Source organism: Gracilinanus agilis, chromosome 1 (assembly GCF_016433145.1).
Source record: "Gracilinanus agilis isolate LMUSP501 chromosome 1, AgileGrace, whole genome shotgun sequence".
In the NCBI taxonomy this organism is placed as follows: domain Eukaryota; kingdom Metazoa; phylum Chordata; class Mammalia; order Didelphimorphia; family Didelphidae; genus Gracilinanus; species Gracilinanus agilis.
Window position 1 is genome coordinate 49,993,109 of NC_058130.1, and position 27,756 is coordinate 50,020,864.

A 27,756-nucleotide genomic window follows, 5' to 3' on the forward strand; every position below is an offset into this window, starting at 1 on the left:
TTACTGAATTAGGAAAAACTATAACAAATTTCATTTGGAATAACAAAAGGTCAAGAATATCAAAGGAAATAATGAAAAAATAATGTGAAGGAAGGGGGCCTAGCAGTACCAGATATCAAACTATACTATAAAGCAGCAGTCATTAAATCAATATGGTACTGGCTAAGAGATAGAAGGGAGGATCAGTGGAATAGACTCGGGGTTAATGATGTCAGCAAGACAGTGTATGATAAACCCAAAGAGCCCAACTTTTGGGACATGAATCCACTATTTGACAAAAACTGCTGGGAAATTTGGAAAACAATATGGGAGAGATTAGGTTTAGATCAACATCTCACACCCTACACCGAGATAAATTCAGAATGGGTGAATGACTTGAATATAAAGAGGGAAAATATAAATAAGTTAAGTGAACACAGAATAGTATACTTGTCAGATGTCTGGGAAAGGAAAGACTTTAAAACCAAGCAAGAGTTAGAGAAAATTACAAAATGTAAATTTAATGGTTTTGATTATATTAAGCTAAAAAGCTTTTGTACAAACAAAAACAATGTAATCAAAATCAGAAGGGAAACAACAAATTGGGAAAAAGTCTTTATAACGAAAAACTCTGGCAGGGGTCTAATCACTCAAATATACAAGGAGTTAAAGCAATTGTATAAAAAATCAAGCCATTCCCCAATTGATAAATGGGCAAGAGACATGAATAGGCAATTTTCAGATAAAGAAATCAAAAGTATCAAAAAGCACATGAGAAAGTGTTCCAAATCTCTGATAATTAGAGAAATGCAAATCAAAACAACTCTGAGGTATCACCGCACACCTAGCAGATTTGCTAAAATGAAAGAAGGGGAGAGTAATGAATGTTGGAGGGGATGTGGCAAAATCAGGACATTGATGCATTGCTGGTGGAGTTGTGAAATGATCAGGCCATTCTGGCTGGCAATTTGGAACTATGCCCAAAGGGCTATAAAAGACTGCCTGCCCTTTGATCCAGCCATACCATTGCTGGGTTTGTACCCCAAAGAGATCATAGATAAACAGACTTGTACAAAAATATTTATAGCTGCGCTTTTTGTAGTGTCAAAAAATTGGAAAATGAGGGGATGTCCTACAATTGGGGAATGGCTGAACAAATTGTGGTATATGCGGGTGATGGAATACTATTGTGCTAAAAGGAATAATAAAGTGGAGGAATTCCATGCAAATTGGCGAGACCTCCAGGAAGTGATGCAGAGTGAAAGGAGCAGAGCCAGAGAACATTGTACACAGAGACTGATATACTATGGTAAAATCAAATGTAATGGGCTCCTGTACCAGCAGCACTGCAATGACACAGGACACATCTTAGGGATTTATGGTAAAGATGCTACCCACATTCAGAGGAAGGACTGCAGTAGAGGAAACATATTAGATAAACAATTGCTTGAATGCATGGGCTGAGGAGGACATGAATGGGAAATAGACCCTGAACAAGGACACCTGTTACAACCAGTGGAAATGTGCCTTGGCCATGGGTGGGGGAAGAGCGGGGGGGGGGGGTGAAGGGGAAAGTAGGGGCATAAAGTATGTAAACAGATTAAAAATGAATATTAATTAAAAAAATCCAATGGGGTCTTTGATCAACAGATTTCTAGTAGATACAATGTAGCTGATAACTGGTTGCTTAGGAAACAAGTGATGATTGAAAATGTTAATGTATATACTACTTGGTGAACTTGTTGTATCCAGAAGTAAACATCTCCCCCATCCTAATAACATTGCCAAAAGATTGGAGTGCTAATTCTACATGACTTTGTTCATCTATTTCCAGACCACATTTTTTAGTCATTTCCATAGGATCTTATATGCCATGCCATAAAAGCCTTTTCAAAATGCAAGTTTATCAAACTCTTGAACTGCTTCTCACATTGGAAATATTATGTACTTCTGAGATCTTTACTTCTCTTTGGCTGATTTCTAGAACCTCCAGTTGATGAGACACAGGCAAAATATGTCTTTTTCCCCTCTACAGTGAGTACTGATGGCTCACTTTCACAGGATTTTCTTACCATAGCCCTTCATTAGGTACCTCCTCTCCACTTATTTTTACCTTTCTTTTATGTTTCCTTCTCCCATTAGACTCTAAGCTCCTTGAGGGGAGGAATTATCTTTCTATTGACATTATTTTTGTATTCTCAGTGCCTGGCACATAATAAACACTTTAAATTCCTATTGCCTAAATAATTGATTAATCCATTCCTTATATATCTTATATAAGCATATACTAATTTTTGGCATATGTAAAGCAAATAGTAGGCATGTTCCTTTACTTAAGTTAATATAATTGAGTTGATAGTATAAATGCAAATTACAATGTTATTGAAAATCTCAGATTCGTTATGTGTAACACATACATTTTTGTTGAGCATTTTTCTTATGGTAATTAGAAAAGATAAAATAGTCCTTAAATGAGATTATTTAATTTAATTTAAATTTTTTAAATGGACATGGAAATACCAACATGAATTCTACAAGTGATTCATTTTTATAAGTAATCTTATATTTTCCTTGCCCTTGTTCTATAGGTCATAGATTCTCTGGCAGTGATAATAGTTACAAAGGACAGTTTTTAGAAAATCATATTATTAATTGTAATGATGATTCCATTATTAGTATCATTGGGAAATAAATTGATATTTTGGAAAATCAGAGTACAGAAGAGTAGTTTATTAACCTATATGTAATCACATAATGAAAGGTCTATTCTGTGTTGATCGGATTGGGAACATTTCCTGATTCAGAAACTTCTGTCATCAGCAATTTTATTCTGCTCATTTTCTTTGTTCACAGTAATGCTTTATCGACCTCTGTCAAGTTGAAAAGAACCAGGGTAGAAAACCAGCCAATCCTAAACTAAGGAACACATGTTGGTAAATATGCCTGAATTTTTCATTCCCGTGATTTTTCCTTAATGAATTTAGCACATATATTTGGTTTTGTCGTCATTACTAATAAAATCCACCAGACTCTGCTCATTAAGAACTAAATTTGTGGAAAAAGGTGGGAGATAAATGAAAAGACTGAGATTTCTGTTAAGAAATATTCTGTAACCTCCTTCAAGTCATAGCTGGAATCCAAGGGAAGTATTTTTTTATTAAACATAAAATCTTATTTATGCTTATTATATATTAGCTTTCTACATTTCACTTCACAAAGGTTATATATTCAGAAATAAATTTGATAATTCCAGGAAACAAATATACTTGAGTTTAATTAAGGAGTTTGTAGTTGTAGAATCGGTTATTAAACAAGATAATAAATTCATATATGATGAGCTTAGAATTATAATACTGGAGATTAAATATAATAACTACTCACAATAAACATGATTTTATAGGAATCCAGTGCTTATTCTCTAGTAAAAATGTATTGTTTATTTTTGCTTGTTTTATAAAGGATTTCAATTATAATTAAGGACATTAAATAAGGTATACATTTATTTAAGGAAATATCTGAAATAAAATTATTTAGATCATGAGGTCTATATTGAAGGCAAGAATACAATTTTATTATACTTTGTTTTGTTTCGCATGTAATTTTCCTTTTTTTTTAAATTTAGAATATTTTCCATGGTTCCATGATTCATGATTTCCTCCCCCTCTCCCTGGAGCTGCATAAAATTTTTTTCAATAATCCTCTTGAGTGAATTAATTTAAGTGTTAGAACCTTCATTACTACCTTGGGAAAAATGAAGATGTTTCATACTGTATATTGGAGGCTTTATTATCTGAATTATATAGTTACAGAAATAAAAAAGTTAAAAAATAAACAATTATTTTAAACAATTAATAAATAATTTAAGTTCTAAGTCAGGAAAAATACCGCAATGAGGAGTATTTGATTGTAGTTATTGATTGATATTAACAATAGTTATTTTCATGTAACATGGTACCAATATATTTTATCTCTGGCTCTGAAAGATTTTCTAAATTGAGTGCTTTCATAAATCCATGCTTTATTTGGCTCCTGACCATAAAACAAAACAAAAGGAAAGAAAAGAAAAAAAGAAAATTCTTTAGAGAACGCTTGGTATATATGCTGAGTAAATAAGAGCTGTATTTTTCACAGCTCTTTGTTGGAGAAGATAGAAGCAATCTCCTCTTGATTACTATATTCATGTCAAGAGTTTGATTTTCAGAAAAGACATATTAATAAGATAGAAAGCATTCATAAAAAGATAATCAAGGTTTACAGGGTCTTGAAAATACGCCATGAGTATTGGTGGAAACAACTAGAAATGTTTGGGCTAAGAAGATGAGAGAAGAGAAAAAGGGAGGAGTAATATAAGAGAGGGGAACAACAGTTAAATACATATTAAATATTTAAACAATGCATAAGTATTACAATAAACAATGGTGGCCTATGGAATCTCAGGATACTGAACAGCCTATACCTCTTGTTCCCATGAGACTAGACAGAGTCAATTGACTAAAAGTACTAAAGGCTGAAACTTGGAATATGAGGAACATGGCCAAAAAACAATGCTATTGGAAGTAGGGGTGGGAGGTGTGGAGTTTGTGAACACAAATCATATGTCTCCAGCTCACTGTTCCTACTGCACCACAAGAAATACCATAAATATAGTGCTTTGCCTTGAAAAAAAAAGACCTGAAGTTTGCCTGTGGCTGTAGACATCCAAAGGATTGCTCTTTGTGAGTTATTGTATAATGCAATTTTATGTGTTCTCACTTTTCTCATGGTCAAAATGCCATGCAAGTCAATAAAATTAAATTCAAAATTCATGTTATCCTCAAAATGCTCTCTAATGGATCATTCACATTAGAGCATATTCACATTTTTAGAAGAAGTAATATAGCAGAACTGACTTCTGGTGGAACTAGAAAAATGGACGGTAATCATAAATAGGACAGACTTGATATAAGGGGGAAAATTAGAATGTGGGATTGGAATTCTAAATATAGAATAGGCTGCCTTAAAAGTTCAAGTTGTCCTTTTTACTGGGTGAAAGGCTTCAAAGTCAGAACAAATATTATTCAGATGTATAGAGGAAGAGATTCTGGTTTAGGCATGTGTTAAGGTAAATGACCTCTGAGGATCCTTTCACTCACTATGAGATTCTATATTTCTGTTATTAAAAAAATTTTTAATCCTTTCTTTTTTCTTATTGGTTGAGGTAACTTTATATTTTACACTTAAAGGACCTTAATTTTAGAGTGAACCTTAGAGGTCATCTTTCAAAACCCTGTCTGAAACATTAAAATTCCATTATCCTTGAAAAGTGATCTCACAACCTCTGCTTAAAGACATCCAAGGGGTAAGAAATTTACTCCCTTAAAAAAAAAAAAAACAACTGCTTAATCACATGGGTTGAGGAGACTATGACTGGTGATGTAGACTCTAAGCGATCACCCTAATGAAAATAATAATATGGAAATATGTCTTGTAAAACCCAGTGGAATTGCATGTTGGCTATGGGAGGGGTGGGAGGAGGGGAACGAAAGAACATGAATCTAGTAACCATAGAAAAATATTCTAAATTAATTAATTAAATAAAGATTTTCAAATTAAAAAAAAAGAAATTTACTCCCTCTACAAACAAAACACTTGGCCAATTCTTTAATTTCCATAAATGTACTTTTAATAACAAAATCCTATCACAACAATCATTCTGGACACCCTCATAAGTTTAGAATAATGGCATATGACTTATACATATTGTCTCATCATTTTTCTTGTCAATATTTCTAGTCATCTAACAATCAGCAAGTATTCTTTCTGACTGTAACAGAAGCATTTTTAAATGATGATGAAGGGAATTTCTCTTGTCTTTTGCATTAATATTCTCATTCAGTAAACTATCTGGACTGGCCAGAGGAACAAAATTTGACTATGTTAATTAGCTGAATTCACTAATAATAATCCTTTAACTGTTAATACATTTCTTTAATTTCACTCAATCTTTTTTCCCAACTTTTAAATTTTTTCAGTGAAAAATAGAACTATTTTTTGACAATTTTTTTTTATTTTCTAAAAATCAGATTTTCTCCCTCCCTCTCTCCTTCATCCTTCTTGAGGTAGGGAATAGTCTGATATAGGTTACACCCATACTTTCATGTAATATATATTTCCATATTGCTCATGTCATTAAAGCAAGTAAACATACAATAGAAATTTCTTGAAGAACATTAGAGAAAGATGATATGCTTTGATTGGTACTCAATTTTCAAGAGTTCTTTCTTTGACTATGGATAGAATTTTCAACATAAGCTCCTTGTGATTATCTTGGAGACTTGCTTTGCTGATAATAGTTTAGTCCTTCACAGGTGATCATTTTATAATATTTGTGTTTCTCTATATAGAACATGTTGTTCCCATCTAATCACTTCATTTTACATAAGTTCATTTAAGTCTTTCTGGCTTTTTCATAGCTCATCCTCCTCATATTTCTCATAGTATAAGAATAATCTACTACATCAATATGCTGTATCCATTCCTCAAATGATGGACAACCACTCATTTTCTAATTCTTATCACAACAAAAAAATCTACTGAAATATTTTGGTACACTTAGGTACTTTTCCCTTATCTTTTATCTCTTTAGGCTATAGACACAATAGTGGTATTGTTGGGTCAAAAGGTATGCATAGTTTTATGGCCCTTTGAGAATGGTTCTATATATGGCTCTCCATAATGGTTATATCAGTTCACAGTTCCACCAAAAGTGTATTAGTGTCCCAATTTTCTCATATCCCCTCAAAGATTTATCATTTTTATTGTGTTAGCCAATCTGGTAGGTATGCAGTGATATCTCAGAGTTACTTTAATTTACATTTCTTTAATCAATAATGGTGGAGCATTTTTTCATATGCCTATGAACAGTTTTAATTTTTTCCTCTGAGAGCTGCCTGTTTATACCATTTCACCATTTGTGAGTGAAGAAATACTTTGTATTCTTATAAATTTGACTCAGTTCTTTACATATTTGAGAAATGAGATTTTTGTCAGAGACATTTGCTATAATTTTCCACAAAAATTTGTTCTTTCTGTTCTAATCTTGGTTGCATTGATTTTATTTCTACAAAACGTTTTTTAGGTCATTTAATTTAATCAAAATTATCTATTTCACTTTATGTATTGTTCTCTGCCTTGCCTGTTCATAAATTCCTCCCTTATCCATAAGTATGACAGGTAAACTTTTCTGGGTTATTCTAATTTGTTTATGATGTCACTCTTTATTTCTAGATCAAGTATTGATTTTTACCTAATCCTGGTGTATTGGGTGAGATGTTGGTCCATGCCTAATCTCTTCCATATTGCTTTCCAGTTTTTCTAGCAGTTTTTTGTCAAACAATAAGTTTTTTCCCCAAAAGCTTGGATCTTTGGATATATCAAACACAACATTTTATGGATATTAACTGCCATATGTTAATTACCTTAATCTATTCCATTGATTCCAGCCAGTACCAAATTGTGTTGATGATTACTACTTTCTAACATAGTTTGAGATCTGTTACAGTCTAGCCTCCTTCCCTTACATATTTTCTTTTCATGAATTTCCTTCTTCTTTTGTTTTTTTTTTCCAGATGAGCTTTATTATCATTTTTTTGGTAGTTTGATTGATATGTCACTAAATAGGTAAATTAATTTAGGGAGGATTTTAAATTTTGATATATTAATTTTATCTATGCATGAGCATTTAATGTTTTTTTCTAATTATTTCAGTTAAATTTTATTTGTGTGAAGTTTGTTTTGAAATTTTGCTCATATAGTTGCTGGATTTGTTTTGGTAGGTATACTCCAAGGTATTTTATATTGCGTAGAGGTATTTTGAATGGAATTTCCTCCACAACCTTCTGCTGTTAGCTTTTGTTGGTGTCAAAGAGAAATGTTCATGATGTATATGAGTTTACAGTGATCCCTCACCTATCACAAGAATTGTGTTCCAGATATCTCCACAATAGGTGAAAATCCTCAAAGTAGTGGTGTTAAGTTTATTTTATATTTATTTATTTATATGTATATTTTTATATATTTATATTTATATATCTAACATATATAAATATTAATACTACATAAATCTCTCACACTCTCCTATAAACCTTTTTCCACAATCTTAAATTAACCTTTCCCACACCTTTATAATATTTTATATGATCTTAAATTACACACATTCTATACTCTTAAACCTATGTAGTTTTTTTTTAATTTTTTTAAACCCTTAACTTCTATGTATTGTCTCATAGGTGGAAGAGTGGTAAGGGTGGGCAATGGGGGTCAAGTGACTTGCACAGAGTCACACAGCTGGGAAGTGTCTGAGGCCGGATTTGAACCTAGGCCCTCCCGTCTCTAGACCTGGCTCTCAATCCACTGAGCTACCCAGCTGCCCCAAACCTATGTAGTTTTAACAACATATAAAATTCTACATGAGTACTCATTGGTGAAGAACTATACAAATGTATAGAAATATAAATTTGACTCATTTATTTATATACTTGAGAAATGAGACTTTTGTCAGAGACACTTGCTATAATTTTCCATGAAAATTTGTTCTTTCTATTCTTCTCTTGGTTGCATTGATTTTATTTCTACAAAACCTTTTTGAATGATGAAGATCATGAATTATGTAGCTGCGAAGTAGTAGCAATGGTGATGAAGATGATAACTGTGAGATAAATGTACTGCATAGCCCAGAAGTGCATTACAGCTGTTCTGAAGGCACCACTTCATCAGGCACTTCATAAAGTTGTGCAGTATCTTCACCCTGGGCTGTAACTCATATTTCTGCTAAAGGTGACGGCATAACTGATCTCTTCAGCCGAGTGATGAACATAGTTAGAGGGAGTTGCTGGCACTGATTTTTCTTGAGTGAGAATGTTTCTATAAACTGACATGCCACTTTCAATTGTATTTATGAAATGCAACAAATAAAGCATTTGGGGGTTTCATTCTTTAGTCAATTGTTGAAGTTCTTTTACCATTCTGCCGTGGGTGCACAACAATCGAGTGTTAGACCAACCTTCTCCTCTTCTCCAACCCATAGTTCGTCTTGTTCCTCATTCTCTTCTTTACTTGCTGACTTCATCATCTCCATCAGGTCCTCATCCTTCAACAGTTGTGAGTGGACATCAATCAGGTCATTCATTGTTACCACAGACATAATACTCCTCTCGTGTTTCTTTATGTAGCAAACAGTAAATTAATTTATCCCATAATGGTGGCCTACAGCAGCATAGTTTTTGCCTCCCCTTAACATGTCGTGATGATCCACCTTTTCTTTGCTGGTTAGCATCTTCCTCTAGTGCTTGGGTTCACAACCAGAAGCCTTAGAAGGCACAAACTGTTTGAGTGGTATAGGGCTTGAAATAAATTCAACCTTTTATGAAAAATTCCCCAAAACACAACACCACAGAGCAATACTAAAAACCACGATCAGCCATCGATGTGAAGTGGACAAGGAGAGATGCTGAATGTATGGATGTAGTGCAGGAGAGCAAACAAACTGCTGGTACAGCCACTGAGTCAGTCAGGGCTCAGGATAGAGAACACAATGCTATGGTTGGTCCCCTTTCATTCCATCGGCCAATAGTGTGCTATGTACAATCTCACTTTGGTAAACTTGCACAAGCTGTAGTGGTGTTCTGCATTTCCAATGTGCACAATACAGTATTCATCTGCAAAATCCTGTGATATAGTGAAAGTTCTGCAATACAGAATTAGAAATCTTAAAAACAAAACAAAACAAAACAAAAAAACTATGATACAGTGAAGCCATGATAAATGAACCATGATATGCAGAGGGATGATTGTTTTGCATCCTTTGACTTTACTGAAGTTGTTAATTTCTTCTAATAGTTTTTTGATGGATTCTCTAGGTATACCATTATATCTGCAAAGATTGATAATTTTTATTCTTCTTTGCCTATTCTAATTAATTTGATTTCTTTTTCTGTTCTTATTGCAATTGGTAACATTTCTAATATGATATTAAATAATAGTAGTGACAGTGGACATTCTTTCTTTACCTCTGTCTTATTGGGAAGGGTTTTGGTTTAACCCTATTAAAATTACTGCTTATGGATGGTTTTAGATAGACATCATTTATCACTTTGAAGAAGGTTGTTATTTTTTTTGTTTTTAAATAAGGGATGGGTGTTGTATTTTGTCAAATGACTTTTCTGCATCAATTGAAATAATCTTGTGGCTTCTGTTAGTTTTATTATTGATATGGTCAATTATGCTAATGATATTCCTATTATTGAACCATCTGTGTATTCATGGTATAAAACTTATCTCTCATGGTATATGATTCTTGTGATACAATGTTATAATATCCTTGCTAGTTTTTATTGCTTTTATTTGAAATTTTTACATCAACATCAATGTACTTTAGCAAGATTAGTCTATAGTTTTCTTTATCAGTTTTAGCTCTTCCTGGTCAAATAACATATTTGAGTCATTAAAAAAACAGTTTGGAAGGATTCCCTTGTCCCCTGTTTTCTAAATAGTATATTTCCTTTTTGGCATTGTTGTCCTCTTCTCAGTTTGTACTTTTGTCTTCCCTAGACAAAAGTAACTGTCTAAGATCAAGGTAGGTTTTACTTTTTTTGTCTTTTACTCATTTTTCTATTTGTTTTTTTTCTTTTCATTGCCTAATATATCTGTTGAAGTTTTTGATGGTTCCTAGGGTAGAGTCTTTTTAAGCTACCCCTCCCCTTCCTAGTGTTGTTTCCCTCCCCACCAGTCCTTTTGTTACCCTTCTACTTCTCTATAGGACTTGAATAAATCCTCTGCAGCAATGGATCTGATTGTTTTTTCTTCTTTAAGTTGATTTCCATGCACTTAAGTATTAAGTATTTCCTCTCTCCAACCTTCTTACCCTTCCAGTGTATTGTTATTCTTTCCTGTTGGCCCCTTGAGCTTTTTTATGGAATATAAATTTACTCCATTTTGTTTGTTTTCCCAATTTTCTTTATATTAGCTTCTTTTTTTCCTCTCTAGTTTTGTATATATTTGTATTTACATACATATATATGTATATATATATATATATATATATATAGAGAGAGAGAGAGAGAGAGAGAGAGAGAGAGAGAGAGAGAGAAAGAGAGAGAGAGAGATCTTGACATTTCATCCTTTCCAGTTGGTCACTGTTCCCTCTACATAAACTTCTTTTAGTTACTCTGTTGATAATAACAATTTTTAATATTTGCCAATATCTTCTTTTCTTCTAGGGATACAAATTGATTGAAATTATTGGATCCCTTGAAGAAAAGATTTTTTTTAATTTCTCCCCCCCACAACCCTCCCCACAATCTTAACTACCTCATAGTGATTCTATTGAGTTCTGCGTTTGGGCAGCAAACTTTCTATTTAAGTCCAGGTTTTTCTTGATGAATGCTTGGGAGTCCTCAATTTTATTGAATGACCACATTTTCCCCTACAAAAATATAGTCAGTTTTGCTGGATAGTTGATTCTTGTTTGAAGACCAAGTTCTCTTGCTTTCCTGAATATTACGTTTCAAGCCTTCCAATCCTTCGATGTAGATGCAGCCAGATCCTGTGTTATCCTAACTGTGGTTCCCTGGTATCTGAATGACTTCTTTTTAGAAGCTTGTAATATTTTTCCTTGGTCTGGTAGTTTTTGAACTTGGCTATAATATTCCTGGAAGTTGTCAGTTGTGGATTAAATGTAGGAGGTGATCTGTGGATTCTTTCGATTTCCACTTTTCCCTCTTTTTAGAGAATATCAGGGCAGTTTTCTCTGATAATTTTTTGTAGGATGATGTCTAAACTTTTTTCTTTTGTCATGATGTTCTGGTAAACCAATAATTCTTAAATTATCTCTTCTAGCTCTGTTCTCCAGATCTTTGGTTGAATCAATGAGGTGTTTCATATTTTCAAATTTTTCTTTTTTTTATTTTGTTTTATATATTCTTGCTACCTTTTGAAGTCATTTGCTTCTAGTTGTTAAGTTTTATTTTTTAAAGACTTAATTTCATCCCTGGCTTTTTGGTCATCCTTCTCCTTCTGGTCTGATTTTCTTTGTAGATGATCTTTTGCCTTCTTTGCTTCATTTTCAAGCTGGCCAATTCTGGTTTTTAAGACTTTATTTTCTTATTTTAGTTCACATATTTCCTTTTTCAAATTGCCTTCAACCTCTCTTGATTGCTTTTTAAGTTAATTCTAACTCAAGAAACTAATTGAATTTTGAGATCTTCCAAATCCTGTGTCCAATTTGCTGGAACTTCTTCCTCTTCTTCTATTTCTATTTCATTTGCTCTTTTTTCACTTACTTGAAAGAAGCTGTCAAATGTCTCTTCTTTTCTCTTTTTCTGTTGTTTACTCATATTTTTCCTTTTCTGTTCTGCTATTTTAAGCAGATGTATTTAATGAGTTTTGATGCAAGATCTTCCCCCAGCTGGCAGTGGAGGTCTGTTGTTAATTTCTCTGCAGTATATGAGGGAGAGGTGTTGGAGTTTCCCTGCCCTCTGAAGACTTCTTGTCTGTCCAATTGATGGGGTTAAGCCTGTATAGATTGGGTTAGTCTGTATTGCTTAATGTGCCCTGAGGCTAAAACCTTGAGAGGAAAAAAAAGTGAGGGGACAAGATGGAGTGTTTTCACTGAGCTGACCAGCAGTAAAGTCCCCCTGCTCTGTCCTGCTGTTAGACCTGGTTTTCTTTCCTCATGAAGCCCTTTGTTCTCTATCTCAGTTTGATAAAGCTAGGTGGTCATAGGTTTGGCACCATCTTCCCAGTGTTTTTGCTGTATTTCTCTGGCTTTCTCCTCCAGTCACCTTCCTGGTGCCTGTGTTCAACTTTCTGAGTCCAGGGCCAGCAAGACCCTCTATCCAGGCAGGTGCACCTGCTGGACTGCCATGAGATCTCAGAGACTCCGCACAGCGCATGTGGGATGGGTCCTGGTATTCCCCTTCTATACCCTCAGACTGGACAGTTCAAGAATTCAAGGATTTTTCTTTGAGTACCTCTGTAGCTGTCCAGCAGTAGGGTCCCCCACTCTGTCCCCTTGTTAGATTTGATCGAGATTTCTTCTCGAAGCTCATTGTTTTCTATCTCTTTTGGTGTGGAAGGGTGTGGAGGTTTTAAGATTTGCTCTGTCTAAGCTTCCATCTTCCCAGAATCCCAAGACAATGACTCAAGCTGAAGGTGACTCCTGAGGCCTACTTTCTTCTTTGAGCCGACCTTCTTCTTAAAGCTGACTTCCTTCTTAGAGTTATTATCTTCTTAGAGTTCACTCTCTACTAGCCTCCTTCATCAGACACCTGGGGTAGAGAACACATTGCTCCAACCTTGTAGGGAACATTTCTCTGGTACTTGGTATAGACCTGGCTGTCCTTCTTCCTCACTGGAGTTTTGGATGGTCCTGCTGGCTTACTCTAGGGAGTTTTGTAGCTGTTTTGTCCAGTTGTATTCAGTACCCTATGCTACCAATTCTCCCACTGTTTCATGGACTGGTCTGGTTTCCCATTTGCTGCCTTCCAGTCCTTGCACCCAGTCTAGGTTGGACAGGTCCCTTGCTGTGGGTTCCACTACCTCAGATACTCTGCTGCCATACAGGAACTATAGTTCCAGTTCCCCTTCTCTGTTCCCTAGTAGCACCAGGGCTTTACTGCCACATGAGATTTTGTTGGTTTCCTGCCTTCTCTGCCTTTTATACTTGTGTAGAGTGACTCAGGATGGGCTGGTTTCCATTCTGCTGCTTCATTGCATCTTCATTGCATGCAGATGAATGCTGCTTCATTCATCTGCATGCAGTCAGAGTATATTGAGCTACTCCAAATTATGCAATTTCTTACCAATGCTGTGCTGCCAGGGTGATACTCTTTTCTTTCTCCACTGATATGTGTTCCTCTGGCTTTCCTTTATTTTTAAGTGCTATATTGTCTTTTTGTGTATATGTGTACAGGGTTTAGAGAAAAGTGTCCTTATCTCACTAGCTTGGCTACCAACATGTAAATCTCATTTAATCTTAATAATAGTGCTACTATCTTAAATTCTCCCAACTACTACATATGCATTTGACCATTTCTTTGGTCAAGGCATTATACTAATTCCTTGAATAAGATAAAAAAATCATACCACTAGCTAAGTTAGTCAACATCACAAATTATCTAACCATGTTAATATAAGATGTTTTAGTTATTAAATGAATCAATTCCTTCAAATTTATTCAAAACAATATTAATGTGCATGAGAGTAAAACTGATGCCTTTATTTTTAGATGAAGATTATTGATGATTTCTTTGCTTTAAAAGGAGAAAAAACTATATTGCAGCTTTCCCCTAAATAATGAGTTCTACTTAAAAGGCACAATTTGCTTAAAAATTCAAAGCTCATGTACCATATGTTAAGTCTCAAGGAAATGGGAATTTGCTGCAGTGGAAATTAGGGTTTTTTTAACATGTATGTAAACATAGAGAAGTATAGTGATAAAGTTAAAAGAGAACTAATACTAGAGTTAAAGGGCCAGAAATTCCAATCCCCTCTTGATCATTATTTACCTATTTGAACTAGTATCAGGCACTTACCCTCAATGCATCTCAGATTCCTAAACTGTAAAATTATGATTTGAGAATTTTGAGATCTTTTTAGATGTATCATCTCTCTATCATCATAAGTTGTTTTTCCCATTTGACTAACTTCATTTATATTTTTGTATAGTGATTATGTCTACAAAGACATTAGAGCAATCCTGCTTTAAATTAATTTAAATTTTCTTAAATATCAATTAAATTAGTTAGGCTAGATCTTAGGGAGAGAAAAATGGTTAAAGTTAGAGAAAATTAACTTCAACTCAATGGAGAGATGGATTTTCTAAAAATTAGGGCATTTCCCTAGTCAAACAGGGTATGCAAAAAAATTACACTAACTCCTCCAAAGGGGATTTTGAAGAGCAAGATGGAAAACCCCTCGTCAGGGATATTTAGAAGACTGTAATTTATAGGTTGAACTGGATGCTTATGATCTCTGTTTTAGCTTGGGCATTCTATAAATGCGATTTCATAATGTTATCATCTTTTATTTTTCTTTTCAGAACATGATTAAAACAGTGTAGTGCTAATCTATAAGAAAATTCAACATGAAACTACAAGCAAAAAATGCATTAGTACCTGTTTGGAAGCATATCAAAGTAAATTGAAATATCAACCTATACAAATACATTCAATTTCCTTTTTTTCTGAAAAATGACCATAGGCAAATTCCTTAACCTCTTTCAATTTTCTCTTCTGAAAGATGGATATAATAACATCTCTATAGTACTTATGTCACCAGAGAATTTTAATGGTTAAATTAAATAATATATGAAAAACCTATTACCAATATTAAAGTTCCATATAAATATCAGTCATTTCTCCTCTTCATTTTTAATGCAGGCAGCAGCCTGGTATAGTAAGAAAACTGCTGGCTGAGAATTAGAAAGATGAGTTCAAATATTACCTCTCACACTCACTAGTTTATACTTCCCTGTGCAAATCCTTAACTTTTAAGTCCCTTAGATATATCTACTAACTCATAGACAATGTTAAACCATGTCGAGAGAGGAATGAGGGTGCTCTAATATTGGCCACCTTCCTTCATTCTAATTTTTCACTTTCAATAAGAGTTTATATCAGAGTCAATCTAACATTTGCTCTCCTTTTCTCTCCTTCCTCTTTCTGTTTTCCTCAAAATAGGGGACCTCTTTTTACTAATGTCCAAAGTGGTGATTGAGAAGAGGCTCCAGCAGATTTTGGAAGAACCAGACAATAGTGAAAAAGCTTAGTCGTTGGTGGTGGGGAGTATTATTGTTTCTTTTTTTCCCTGCTTCAAGCCCTGAAGCAAGAGTAATTCCATTTTTGGTCATAGTTCCCTGAACCAATTTTCCACATCTCAAATAATAATATAGTTGATTTCTACAGTTCCTTGCCCAAGGATGTAAATGTTTTATAGCAATAGAGATTCTGAAGCAATGTCAATTACTAACCACTATTACACTTGTCATCTTATTGTGAATTTAGACCAATAAAGAAATATGCAAGCAATCAAGATATTCATTGGTTATTCTGTTACCCTCATACATTTTTATTTTTGGATTAACTGAGCCAGGCAGTGGCCCACCCCTACAGGCTGTCAAACCTGCCACTTCAAGGTAAAGTCCGTTTTGGGTCTCCTTTCTCTCTGTCTCTCTTTCCTCTCTGTGTCTCTTTTCTTTGTCTCTCTATGTATATATATACTGTATCACACACAAACATATAACCTAATTCAAAGATGTAATCATCAAAGTATTATTTTTTTATAAAGACAAATGTTTATTCACATTATGGTAGTCCACAGAACTAATAGAGACAAAGTTAAATCGAGAAATAGACAATTAGAAGAGGACTTTGATTAATTCAGACAATCATTATGAAAACATCAGGTCAAAAATCTCTTTTTTCTCTCAAAAATAGATGTGGTTGTTTTTTAGAATATGGGGAAGAGTCTGAATGGTTAGTAGTTTTACTTTCTACTTATTAGAACCACAATTGAATATATTGGCTCAAATGAGGCTCATACTCAACAATTAGGAATACTAACATTTATATAATGTTTTACTGCATGCTAAATGTTATATTTCACAGTATTTCATTTGAGCTTCACAGTTTTACTCTGGTGTAAATTCTGTTTTAATGTCCATTTCATAGATAAGGGTATTAAGATGCAAAGAGGTTTAGGCATTTGGCCAGTCTCACCCAACTAATAAGGGCCTGAGAGGGGAATTTAAACCAGGCTTATCTTGATTTTACATCTCTCTCAACTTATTCTCAACTCTCTAACCAAATACCAAACTGAAAGCTTCTTGAGGTCAGGAATATTTTGTCATTCCTCTTTGTTTTTAATTTTTAAAATTATTTTTCCAGACTATACATCAATACAATTTTATTATACATTTTCTGATGTATTCTCTTCCTTTCTCCCACCTCTCCTATCTCTCCAAGAAGGCAGGTGACATGATATAGGTTGTGAATATATTATCATATATCAACATATATCATATTGTGAAACAAGAGGCATATTGCTTACACTAAAGAAAATGGAGGAAACGAAGTAAAATATGGCATGCTTCAATCATCATTTGGACTCCATCTATTCCTTCTGTGGTGGATAATATACTTTTTCCTAATGGGTCTTTTGCAGTTCTCCTGGATCTTTACCTTGTTGATAATAGTTAAGTCATTTGCAGTTAGTCATTATACACTATTGTTCTTACTGTGTACTGTACCCTCAATTCTAAACAAAATACCTTGCAAACAGTAGGAGTTAATTAATGAATAAAGATATCTCAAGATGATCTATTGATTTTATTTACTCCAACTCTTCCTGTCTCTTATTGGCAAAGATAATTGGGAATTAGTGCTAAATTTTTCAAAACATCCACTGGCAATTTAAAAGAGTTCAAGAGACTTCCAAACTATTTAATTTACCCTAGGGGAGTAATCTCAGCACAGGGGGAAAAAAACAAAACCTGGGCTCATGTTTAACAGCATTTTCTCATTAACAAAGGTATGGCACAAAATAAATACAACACTACATAAAGAGTATTATTAAACTCATTGAAAAAATCCATTTTGTTGGCATTCCATTGATATAAATTCAAATAATGAAAAAGAACCAGATACTAATATAAGTTAATTGAAAATTATAAAAAAATGTTTCTGTTTGTTTTCTGGATTTAGTGTTCCTATTATCATCATATTTGCATTAATGACATAATTATGCAGAAACTGTTTAAAGAATATTGCTAGTTACTGCTATTGGATATTAGGAAGCATCAATAGATATTCACCCATTCAGTTCAAAGGGCTTTTGAATTATTTCCAACTCCATAGTATATATAGGATGTGTCATAAACTGAATTTCTCTGCCCTCATTAAGTTGACATATGAGATACTTTCCTTTGCCACTCTAAATTTACAGTTTAAATAGAAAAATAGTTGCCAGTTTTCCCTTCAGTTCTACAGGACAAAGTAAATCGCTTCTCTAAAGCATTTTGGGGTAAGAAGTCTCCATTTGATACTCTTGTCACAAGGGGTCAAGTTCCTTTAGAATAGATGAGTATCCTGTCTGTCTCCTCCAACACCTAACTATTGTCAAACCTAGGGATTTTCTCCCCAGGCAAGGTAAAAATATTCACCTACAGTGTGGTTGCTAAGGAGAGAAAATAGTTGTTGACCATAAATGCCAGAGCCCTGGAGAAAAATCCCTGTCACTGTATCCTAGTTCTGTTTAACACAGTAGATGCTTGGTATACTTTTATGTGTTACTGTGGTTTTTTTAGAATGATCCTAGTGTTTCAGAGCTTGATGCAACGGAAATAATCATTGAAGAACTTGAAGAAACTTCTCATAAAGAGTTATGTAGAGAAGGTTATATAATAATCAGTGGATTTAACACAAAAACCTGACCAAGTGAATGAATAAATGACTGAATGAACAAATGAAATCATTTGTTAAATGTTTAATATATGTAAAGCACAGTTCTAAGTACTAAAGATGTAAAGAGAAAAACCTAACAGTCCTTACTTTAGAGAAGGGAGAAAACATATACACAAGATAGATGACTCTTAGTAGTCAAATGAAGGCTCCAGGGACCTTGAGGTACAGTGGCAAAAAGAGATAGCAAAATATTTAATGACCCTTTTATTAACTAAATTATATCAATTTATTATATTAAACCACTTGAGAATAACAGACTGTGATGAAAATAATTTCTTTTCTGGGTCCTTAAGTAGATATAACTGCTAAGGAGGAAGGACCACACCACTACAAAGGTTGAATTAGTATCCAGAGTTGTAGTATGATAACTACTGCCATTCTTGAGAGTTATGGCCATACATGACTGATTTGGGGATTAGTCAATAGTAGATATCAGTGGCATTAGTGAAGGTGGGTGCCTTCTCCCCAATGATTGCTCTCTTAATTTCTTTCCCACTTTGTCTATACTATTCTGTATTCTTAGAATGGTCTCAGTCCCATTTTCACCTAATGACAAATTCCTCATTCCTCAATGCCTAGTTCAAAAGTTATTTTCTAATTTTCCTCTTACAACCAATGAAGAGGAAATTAAAGCAAATATCAATTATCATTTATGTCAGTGAATCTGATTATTTAAATGAAATAGATGAATATTGAAAGAAATATAAATTTACCAGGTTAACAGAAGAGGAAATTGAATTCTTAAATAATCCCATCTCAGAAAAAGAATTGAATAAGCCATCAATAAACTCCCTAAGAAAAAAGACCCAGCGCCACATGGATTCACAAGTAAATTCTTCTAAACATTTAAAGAACAAATAATTGCAATGGTACATAAACTATTTAGAAAAATAGCTGAGGAAGGAACTCTACAAAACTAATTTTATAGCACAAATATGATGTTGATCTTTCAACCAGGAAGAATCAGAGAAAGAAAATTATAGACCAATATCTCTAATAAATATTGAAGTAAAAATTTTAAACAAAGTACTAGCAAGAACCTTTCAGTAATGTACAACAAAGATCATACGCTATGACAAAAAGTAGGTTTTACACCAGGAATGAAAGGATGATTCAGTATTAGGGAAACTAATAACATATTTGACCATATCAATAACAAAACCAATATAAATTATGATTTGAATAGGTACTGTAAAACTTTATGACTAAATACAACATCCATTCCTATTAAAAATATTAGAGAATGTTGAAATAAATGAAACATTCCTAAAAATGATAAATATCATTTATCTAAAACCATCAGTAAACATTACATGTAATAGGGATAAACCAGAAGACTTCTTGATAAGATCAGAGGTGAATCCAGGATGCTCATTATCACCAATAGCATTCAGTATTGTCCTAGAAAGGCTAGATATCACAAGAAGAAAAGAAATTGACAGAATTAGAATCAGTAATGAAGTAAAGCTATCACTTTTTTTTCAAATGAGATGATGGAATGCCTAGAAAATCCTATATATCAATCAAAAAACTAATCAAAACAACTAAAAAATTTATTAAAGTTGCAGGATATAAAATAAATCCACAAAAATGATAAGTATTTCTCTAAACTATCAATAAAGTCCAACCATGAGAGATAGAAAGAGAAATCTAATTTTAAATGACTCTGGACTAATTTTGCTTTTCTTGATTACCCCAACAGGAAATGATTTTTTTAAAAAAATTACTAGTAGGTAAAACATTTTTAATTCATGGAAACCTGTTGCTGGTACCTTCCAATATCTAGCAATTTTCTTCATTAATTTCTTCAGTTAATGCTTCATTAGTATTAAATTGGCTAAATAAATAGCCATTAAAAATCCTTTTCCAATAAAACTTTTCCCACCCTGATAGATACCAGAAGATTTGAAAAATATTGCTTCCAAAAATGCTGGTTATGTGATCCTGGACAAGTCACTTAATGCCTCAGTTCTTCCAGGCAACTGTTTGAGATAATAAATTGATGAAACAAGTTTCTACATATAACACCCTATTAATGAAATTCCAAATGTAGTTTTAAAAAAATAGTAAAAGACCTTATCTAGATTCTTCCTGTTGATTGACAAATCTTCAATTACATATTGATCCTTTATTTAGCAAATTCTCCATGATGATTCCAAAGTATTTCCTCTTTCATTATATACCCATCAGTATTTCCAATCTCAGCAATAAATAAAAAATATTTTATTTTACTAAGGAATTAGAAACTGTCCAACCACTCTCTATCCTTATCTCTGCATCTCAGAATTCCTTAATGTTGTCAACTTTTTATTCTTTCTCTCTATTCAAAGAAAAGGTATTATTATTTATTTCCACTTCTTCTCCTCTCACTCTCTTCCTTTACCCTTGGGATCTCCATTCTGACATCACTACCAGGCTGAAATTGCTCTCTTTAAAGTGCCTGGTATCATATTAATTGACAAAACCAAAGTTCTTCTCTTGGTCTTCATCCTTCTTGACCTATCCACAGCATTCAACATTTTAATATATTCTCCTCCCAAGTATTGTCTTCTGTTTGGGTTTTGATGAGACTACTCATTCCATGCTTCTCTTCCTATCTATTTGACCACTCTTCTTTATAATCATGTATATACATAAAAGTCTATGAACCAATTTTTCTGGGCATGACATGATGGACATATAATCTGCTTCCAGGCTGAGAGCAGAGTTTTTTCAACATAAAGAGACCTGCCAGAACCTATGCCCCATTGTTGTAGCCTTTTTCTAAGAACTCTGGATCATCCCCACACCATTATGAAACACTGAGATGTGACTTTATTGAAGTCCTTAGGTATGATTGATGCCTGAGAGGAGATTTGTTGAATTAAGTAATTTCAGCTCTTTCTCAAAGTCCAGGAAGGAATAAGCCTTCTATCTTCTCTAAATCAGCAAACCTTGGAGTTTAAAGTGACTATGATATCATTTCATCTATTTGAGATCTGGTATAGGATTTCCACTAAAGTGAACCTCACAATTGATCATCTAAAATTCTCTTGAAAACCCATAGTGGGGGGAACTCCTCACTTCCAAAGGCACCTCATTCAGAAGAGATCTTGTTTGTTTTCTCTTATTCAAACTTATTCCTCTGACACTTCAAGCCCTTTTATATTTAGTCCTCTCAGAACTAGATTGAAGTTAGTAAAAGCAATCTACCCTTGACTCCTTTTACCCCACTCCGTTTCTATATTCTGCAATTGTTGAACTCAATGGTTAGAGGATATTATCTCTGTCACTTTTGCTGATTAAAAAAAAAGACTTTGTTTAGATAATAACATAATCAACCAAATATAGTTCTTTACGTCTAAGTGCAGGGCAATGGAGGAAATAAGATTCAGTAAAACAACCACTTTTCCCTCACCCTCAATATCCACATTCTTTATACAGATTAACCATATACAATAAATGCAAAATTGAATTTTCAGTTCGCTGGGGAGATGTTATTGTGCTTGGAAAGGCTTATAAAAGATTTTATCTTTGAAAGGCTAATGGCTAATTCAGGCAGAGATGCTTAAGAATCTGTAGACTGTATTTACTCAGAATTTAATTGGACTCCTCTTATAAACTTGTGGTTCAAAAATGGCCTGCTCAGTTTGATATAGTGCAGCTGTTCTTAATTTTTTATATGACATTATTTCTTTTGGCACTATGGTAAATATGATGATCACCTCAAAAATAATGTTTTCAAAAGCATAATACAAATCAACAGAATTTTAAAGAAAATCTATGATATCAAAATACTTTTATCAAAAAATAAAAATTCTGGACCCTGGATTAAGGACTTTGCTAAGGAAAAGATCTTAGGTCAAAAATTCCGGATAACTGAGTTCCTCTTCTAGTTCTAACACTTATCAGTCATAAGACCTTGGGGAAGTTGCAAAATCACAGAATTTCAGTAAAAGGGGTCTCAAAGGCAATAAAGCTTAATCTAGACTTTTTTTTCCTTAAACATACTCAATAATCTATTCTTCACCAGAGGAAATCAGGTGACCAGAATTAGAAGCCACTACATTCCTAGAGAATTCATTCCTCTTTGGGATAGCTCTAGTTGTTAAGACTATAATTCTTCTTGTTGTCGTGTGTTTCATTCATTTAATTTCACTTTTTTCTCTTTGAGTTTGTGATAAAAGGCTTAAAGTTGCCTCTTTTTATAGTGTTTACCCATTTCTCCTACTTCTTCCTTCTGGGGTCAAGGTGAGAAAATCTAATCTCTTCCTATATTTGAATAATCTATCATATGATCAAAAACCAAAAATTTTTAATCTGGAGTCCCCAGGGCCCCTAAAGAACCATGGATATCTGTATCCTTGAACTTAGATGGAAAATACATATTTAATTTTGCTGGTGTCTAGCTAAAATTCAATATTTCCTTCAATTATTTGAAAAAAAAAACATTTTGACAAAGGGTCAAGAGACCTCTTTGTCACTCATCAGAGTGAGAAAGGAAATTGTAATAAAAAATGTTGAGAGACCTGAATATTTCTTTTATTTCTCTCCAGGCTAAAAATTTCCATTTCCTTTAAGTGATGCTTATCATGGCCTTAAGATCCTTAAACATTTTTAAACCATGAAACCTCTACAGTATAGTAGGGCTATCAGTGAACCTTTCAGACCTTCATTTACTTCATTTACAAAATACAGTTAATTGTGTTATGATACTTGTGGGATTTTGTGAGGAACAAATTACATAAATGTAAATTGTTATCATATATAGCTATAATGAGTAGAAAGTGATGTGGTCTGGTTTGGGTCACAATAAGTTAAAAGTTCACTTATGAAAGACCAGGGGCCAAAACCTGAACTTAGGTTCAGGTTTCAGGAAGAAGAATTTAGTGATCTGATTGATTTCAATACTCATTAAGTAATAATAACAAGAGCAATTAAAGGGACAGCTGGGTAGCTCAGTGGATTGAAAGTCAGGCCTAGAGACAGGACGGGAGGTACTAGGTTCAAATTTGACCTCAGACACTTCCCAGCTGTGTGACCCTGGGCAAGTCACTTGACCCCCATTGCCTACCCTTAACACTCTTCTACCTTGGAACCAATACACAGAAGTTAAGGGTTAAAAAATAATAATAATAGCAACTAAAATTCCTATAGCACTTACTCTATGTTAGGCATTGTGCTAAGTGCTTTACAATTAATATATATGTATATATATACATACATATATACTATATATATAATCCTAGGAGTTAGGTGCTTCTATTATCTCATTTTGAAGATGAGGAAACTGAGGCAAACAGAGTTTTAGTGATATGTCTGGGTCATAAAGCTAAGTAGTAATTATGTCCCTGATTTGAGCAGAAAAGCAAGTTAAAACAATGATTAGAATTTAATCTTGAAATTTAAAAGGCTTAGGGATATATCTTCCAGCTGATGAATACTGGTTTATGATAGGGGCAAAACATTTAACCTCTTCACTGTCCTAAGAAATTAACTCTCCATGTTAAAGACAAGTTGTTGATTTCCATTCCTTGAAGAACATCCCAAATAACCATGTGCTTGTTATACTAATGAAATCATGGGTCTAGAGAAAAATAAAGTCTACTATATATTAGACATTGTACTAAATAGTAAGAATACAAAGAAAAAAGAAAGACAAAAATTAAAGACAAAAATAACAAAATGATTTTCGGCTCTAAGGAGCCACAGTCTACAGGTAGAAAATTGGGTTGTGGAGGGAAGTAGAAGGGCACAAGTTTTATGCATATAAATATGTTCAAGATAACATGGTGATAAGGGAAATTTTCCCTTCTAAGATAATCCTTCAAGAAAGTTAAGTATTCCAAAAGGCTGAGGTCAGTAGGGAGGCATCCCAGTGCACAGAGGTGAAATTATCTACTTGACATTACTAGTTCTCAATTAATAAGAAATACAGATTTAAAGATTGTTTTAGAGGCAAACAAAAAAGATAATTAGACACCTTGCTTAAAAGTTATGTCAAGGTATTCATCATCATGTAGGTATCCTAGAAGCAAAGTCTCTTTGAAAAACAAACAAACAAACAAACTTGATGTTCAGGACAACTCCAAGGGACTCATGACAAAAAAGGCTTTTTCCACTACAATGAAGGAACTGACAAAACTTGAATGCAACATGAAGCATATGATTGTTCACTTAATTTCCACTGTGAATTCTTCTCTACTGTATGTAATACCAGTCTTTTTTTTTACATGATGAACTGAACATGGAAATGTGTATTGTATGAAAACATGTACAATAGCTATCATATTTCCTGCTATCTTGGGGAAGAGTGGGAGGGAGGGAAAAGAACATAGATTGCAAAGTGTCAGAAAATTATTATTAAAAACTGTTACCTACATGCAAAATTTTTCCATTGTATGGTGTATAAATCAGTTGGTCAATAAGAATTTATTAAACACTTACTCTGTGCTTGGCAGTGTGTTATATGATGAAGATAGAAATACAAACAAAAAAGGACAGATCCTTCCCTCAAAGACATTATATTCACCAAAATGGAGATAAGGAGAAAAACTCAGTAATTCAAAAAGAGAAACTTAGGAGTGAACTCAAGGGATGGCTGAGACATGGTAGCAAAGTCCCTTTCCTAAACAATAATAGGTTGCATTTTCATAAAGCAGTAAGAGCAACCCATCAACCAACAAACAATTTTGAAATCCTACTGGAAGCCATGCACTGTTAGACCCCAGGGATATAAATACAAAGAAAACTTATTTTAAGGAGTTTATAGTCTAATAGTATGTTAAAAATAATTACAGTAAATAGAATAAATGAAAAACAAATGAATAGAAATAAATACAAAAAAACCAAACATAAAGGAATTTTGGATAGAGTTAAATAGATTTGTCAACTGCTTTGCTTGCATTCCTGTATAGTAGTCACTATTAATATTATTATACTCATTTACAGATAAGGACATGGAGACACAGAAAGATGAAGTGACACTTAAAACTGGGAGTAGAATCAATATTTGTTTTGTTTTCAAAGCTGTGTCCTTTCTTTAGTATGTCACTAAATCTAACCAATCTAACTAAACACTCACATTGTATTTAATATTTTGAAACCTTAATGTTCTCTGGAAATATAATTTAGTTAGAATTTTTATCTGTAGTAGTGCTTAAACTGATTGGAAAAATCAAAGAAAAGTAAGGAGTGGTTTGTGTGCCAATTCAATTGAAGAAATTAAGAGCAGATCTAGTTTTTACACTGTATAGTAAAAGGAATTGGGAAGTAGAATGATTTATCACTAGACCTAGCATTTTGATAATTAAACTGTAAAGGAGCTGAATCTCTAAAATGTTAGTCTCAAGTTCTCTCAAAAAAAGTAAAGTGAATTCCTGCTCCCTCCATCTGTATTTCAAGTCTTATTTTCTAGACTCTGACAGAGTCATCTGCTATTATAGAATAGGGGGAAATGGAAAAAAAAAACTCATTTCTCTCCCCTAACAAGAGACTGGCTACCCATTTAATCTGCTTGCAAAGGTGGCATTTTAAAGTATAGGCCATATTCCCATACTGAGCATCTCCAATGGCCGCGGGCACATAAGAATTATAAATGGCGGTTTAAATTGATTTGGTACCTAAATCAAGTCTTTCCAAATTTGTTACATGAATTTTCCTAGGTAATACATTTCAATGCCTATGACAGATTTTACAGCCCCTCAAAGCTCACTGTTCTGAGTGTCAGATTTCATCCTATTCTACCTAAGTAGATCAAATTGGGTTTTAGATGCATTTAATATGTTTTCTTTTGTTTTTTACCATGAACTATAACTCGCTGTCATCTAATTCTCACAGACAGCCTAGGCTTCTTATTTGGACAGCATTTAAATTAAGGCTACTTCAGGAACATATTTCAACACTTTTGTGCACAGAATATGCAGCCTAGTTGAAGAATTTCTACTGCAATGTCTCGTAGTCCCAGGGCAATCTTGTGATTTGAGGATGAATAATTTTTTTTAAATATTCCAAGATTATTAGAGTGAATTAGAGGAACCTGTCATAGGTAGTTGTGAATAATGTAATATTTAAATATTTGATCAAAAGATGTCCATTTCTAAACATAAGTACTCTTTCTCCATGGATTATAAAATTAATTTGATAGAATCAGAAGTCTCAAAGATGGAAAAGGACCTAGGAGTAAGCCCAGTCCAGACCTCACTTTTGACCCATATCAAGACTAATTCTTCTATTAAGTAAGCTATGACTTATGAGAAAGGATTAAACCTTTAATTATAATTTAATTGATTATAGTGTAATTATAGATCCTCCATATCCAAAAGAAGTCAATATTTCAATCAAACACATATTAAGCACCTTTGATGTGAGGCAATATTCTAGCCATAAGAAATACAAAGACAAAAATTAACCATGTGTCCTCAAAGAACTTATCATCTAGTAGGAAGAAATATCAGGTATATATATCTAGAAATATACAGTATAGAAATCAATGTATAGGAGAAGGTACTAACAGCTATCCAGAGCAAGAAAGTCTCTTTTTAGAATATAGGTTAACTTTTTTTTAACATTTTAACACTTTTGCATTTCAATCTGGTTGAGCCTATGAGACCTTTTATGAAATGTTCCTTTTTTAATACAGAAGAGCAAATGTATAAAGGAAAGCATTTTTATTGAAATGCACATCTAAACACATTAAAAAATAAAATGAGTTTTTGAACCCCCGAATTAACCTCTGCCTTCAGGATCAAGTATAAATTCCTCTATTTGGTTTATACTTGGCTGCTTACTACCTTTCTATTAACCAGTTTCTATCACTCCTTGAATATGACATTATATCTCCAAACTCTAACTTTCTCACTGTCACTCTTGCCTGGAATGCTATCCTTCCTCATCTCTTCCTCCTTCCCTAGTTTTCTTCAAGTCTCATCTAAAATCCAAGCTTCTGCAAGAAGATTTTCCTGATCCCTGTTCATATTAATGTCTTTTCTCTACTAATTGTCTTAAATGCATCCATATATATATATGTATATATACTTATTTATTTATACATATATATATATATATAATTTCTTGACATAGTTCCCTGTATGTGGTCTCCCCCATTAGATCATGAGATTCTTAATATCAAGGACTTTCTTTTGTCTTTCTTTGTATCTCCAATGCTTAGTTCAGGGGTTTTCATATAACAGATGCTTAATAAATGCTATGACTTATTGCTGAAGAAGTTGATGTTTAAACTGAACCTAGTTAGAGATTTTAAGAGGTGAAAATGAACATGGTATGTATTTCAGCATTGGTG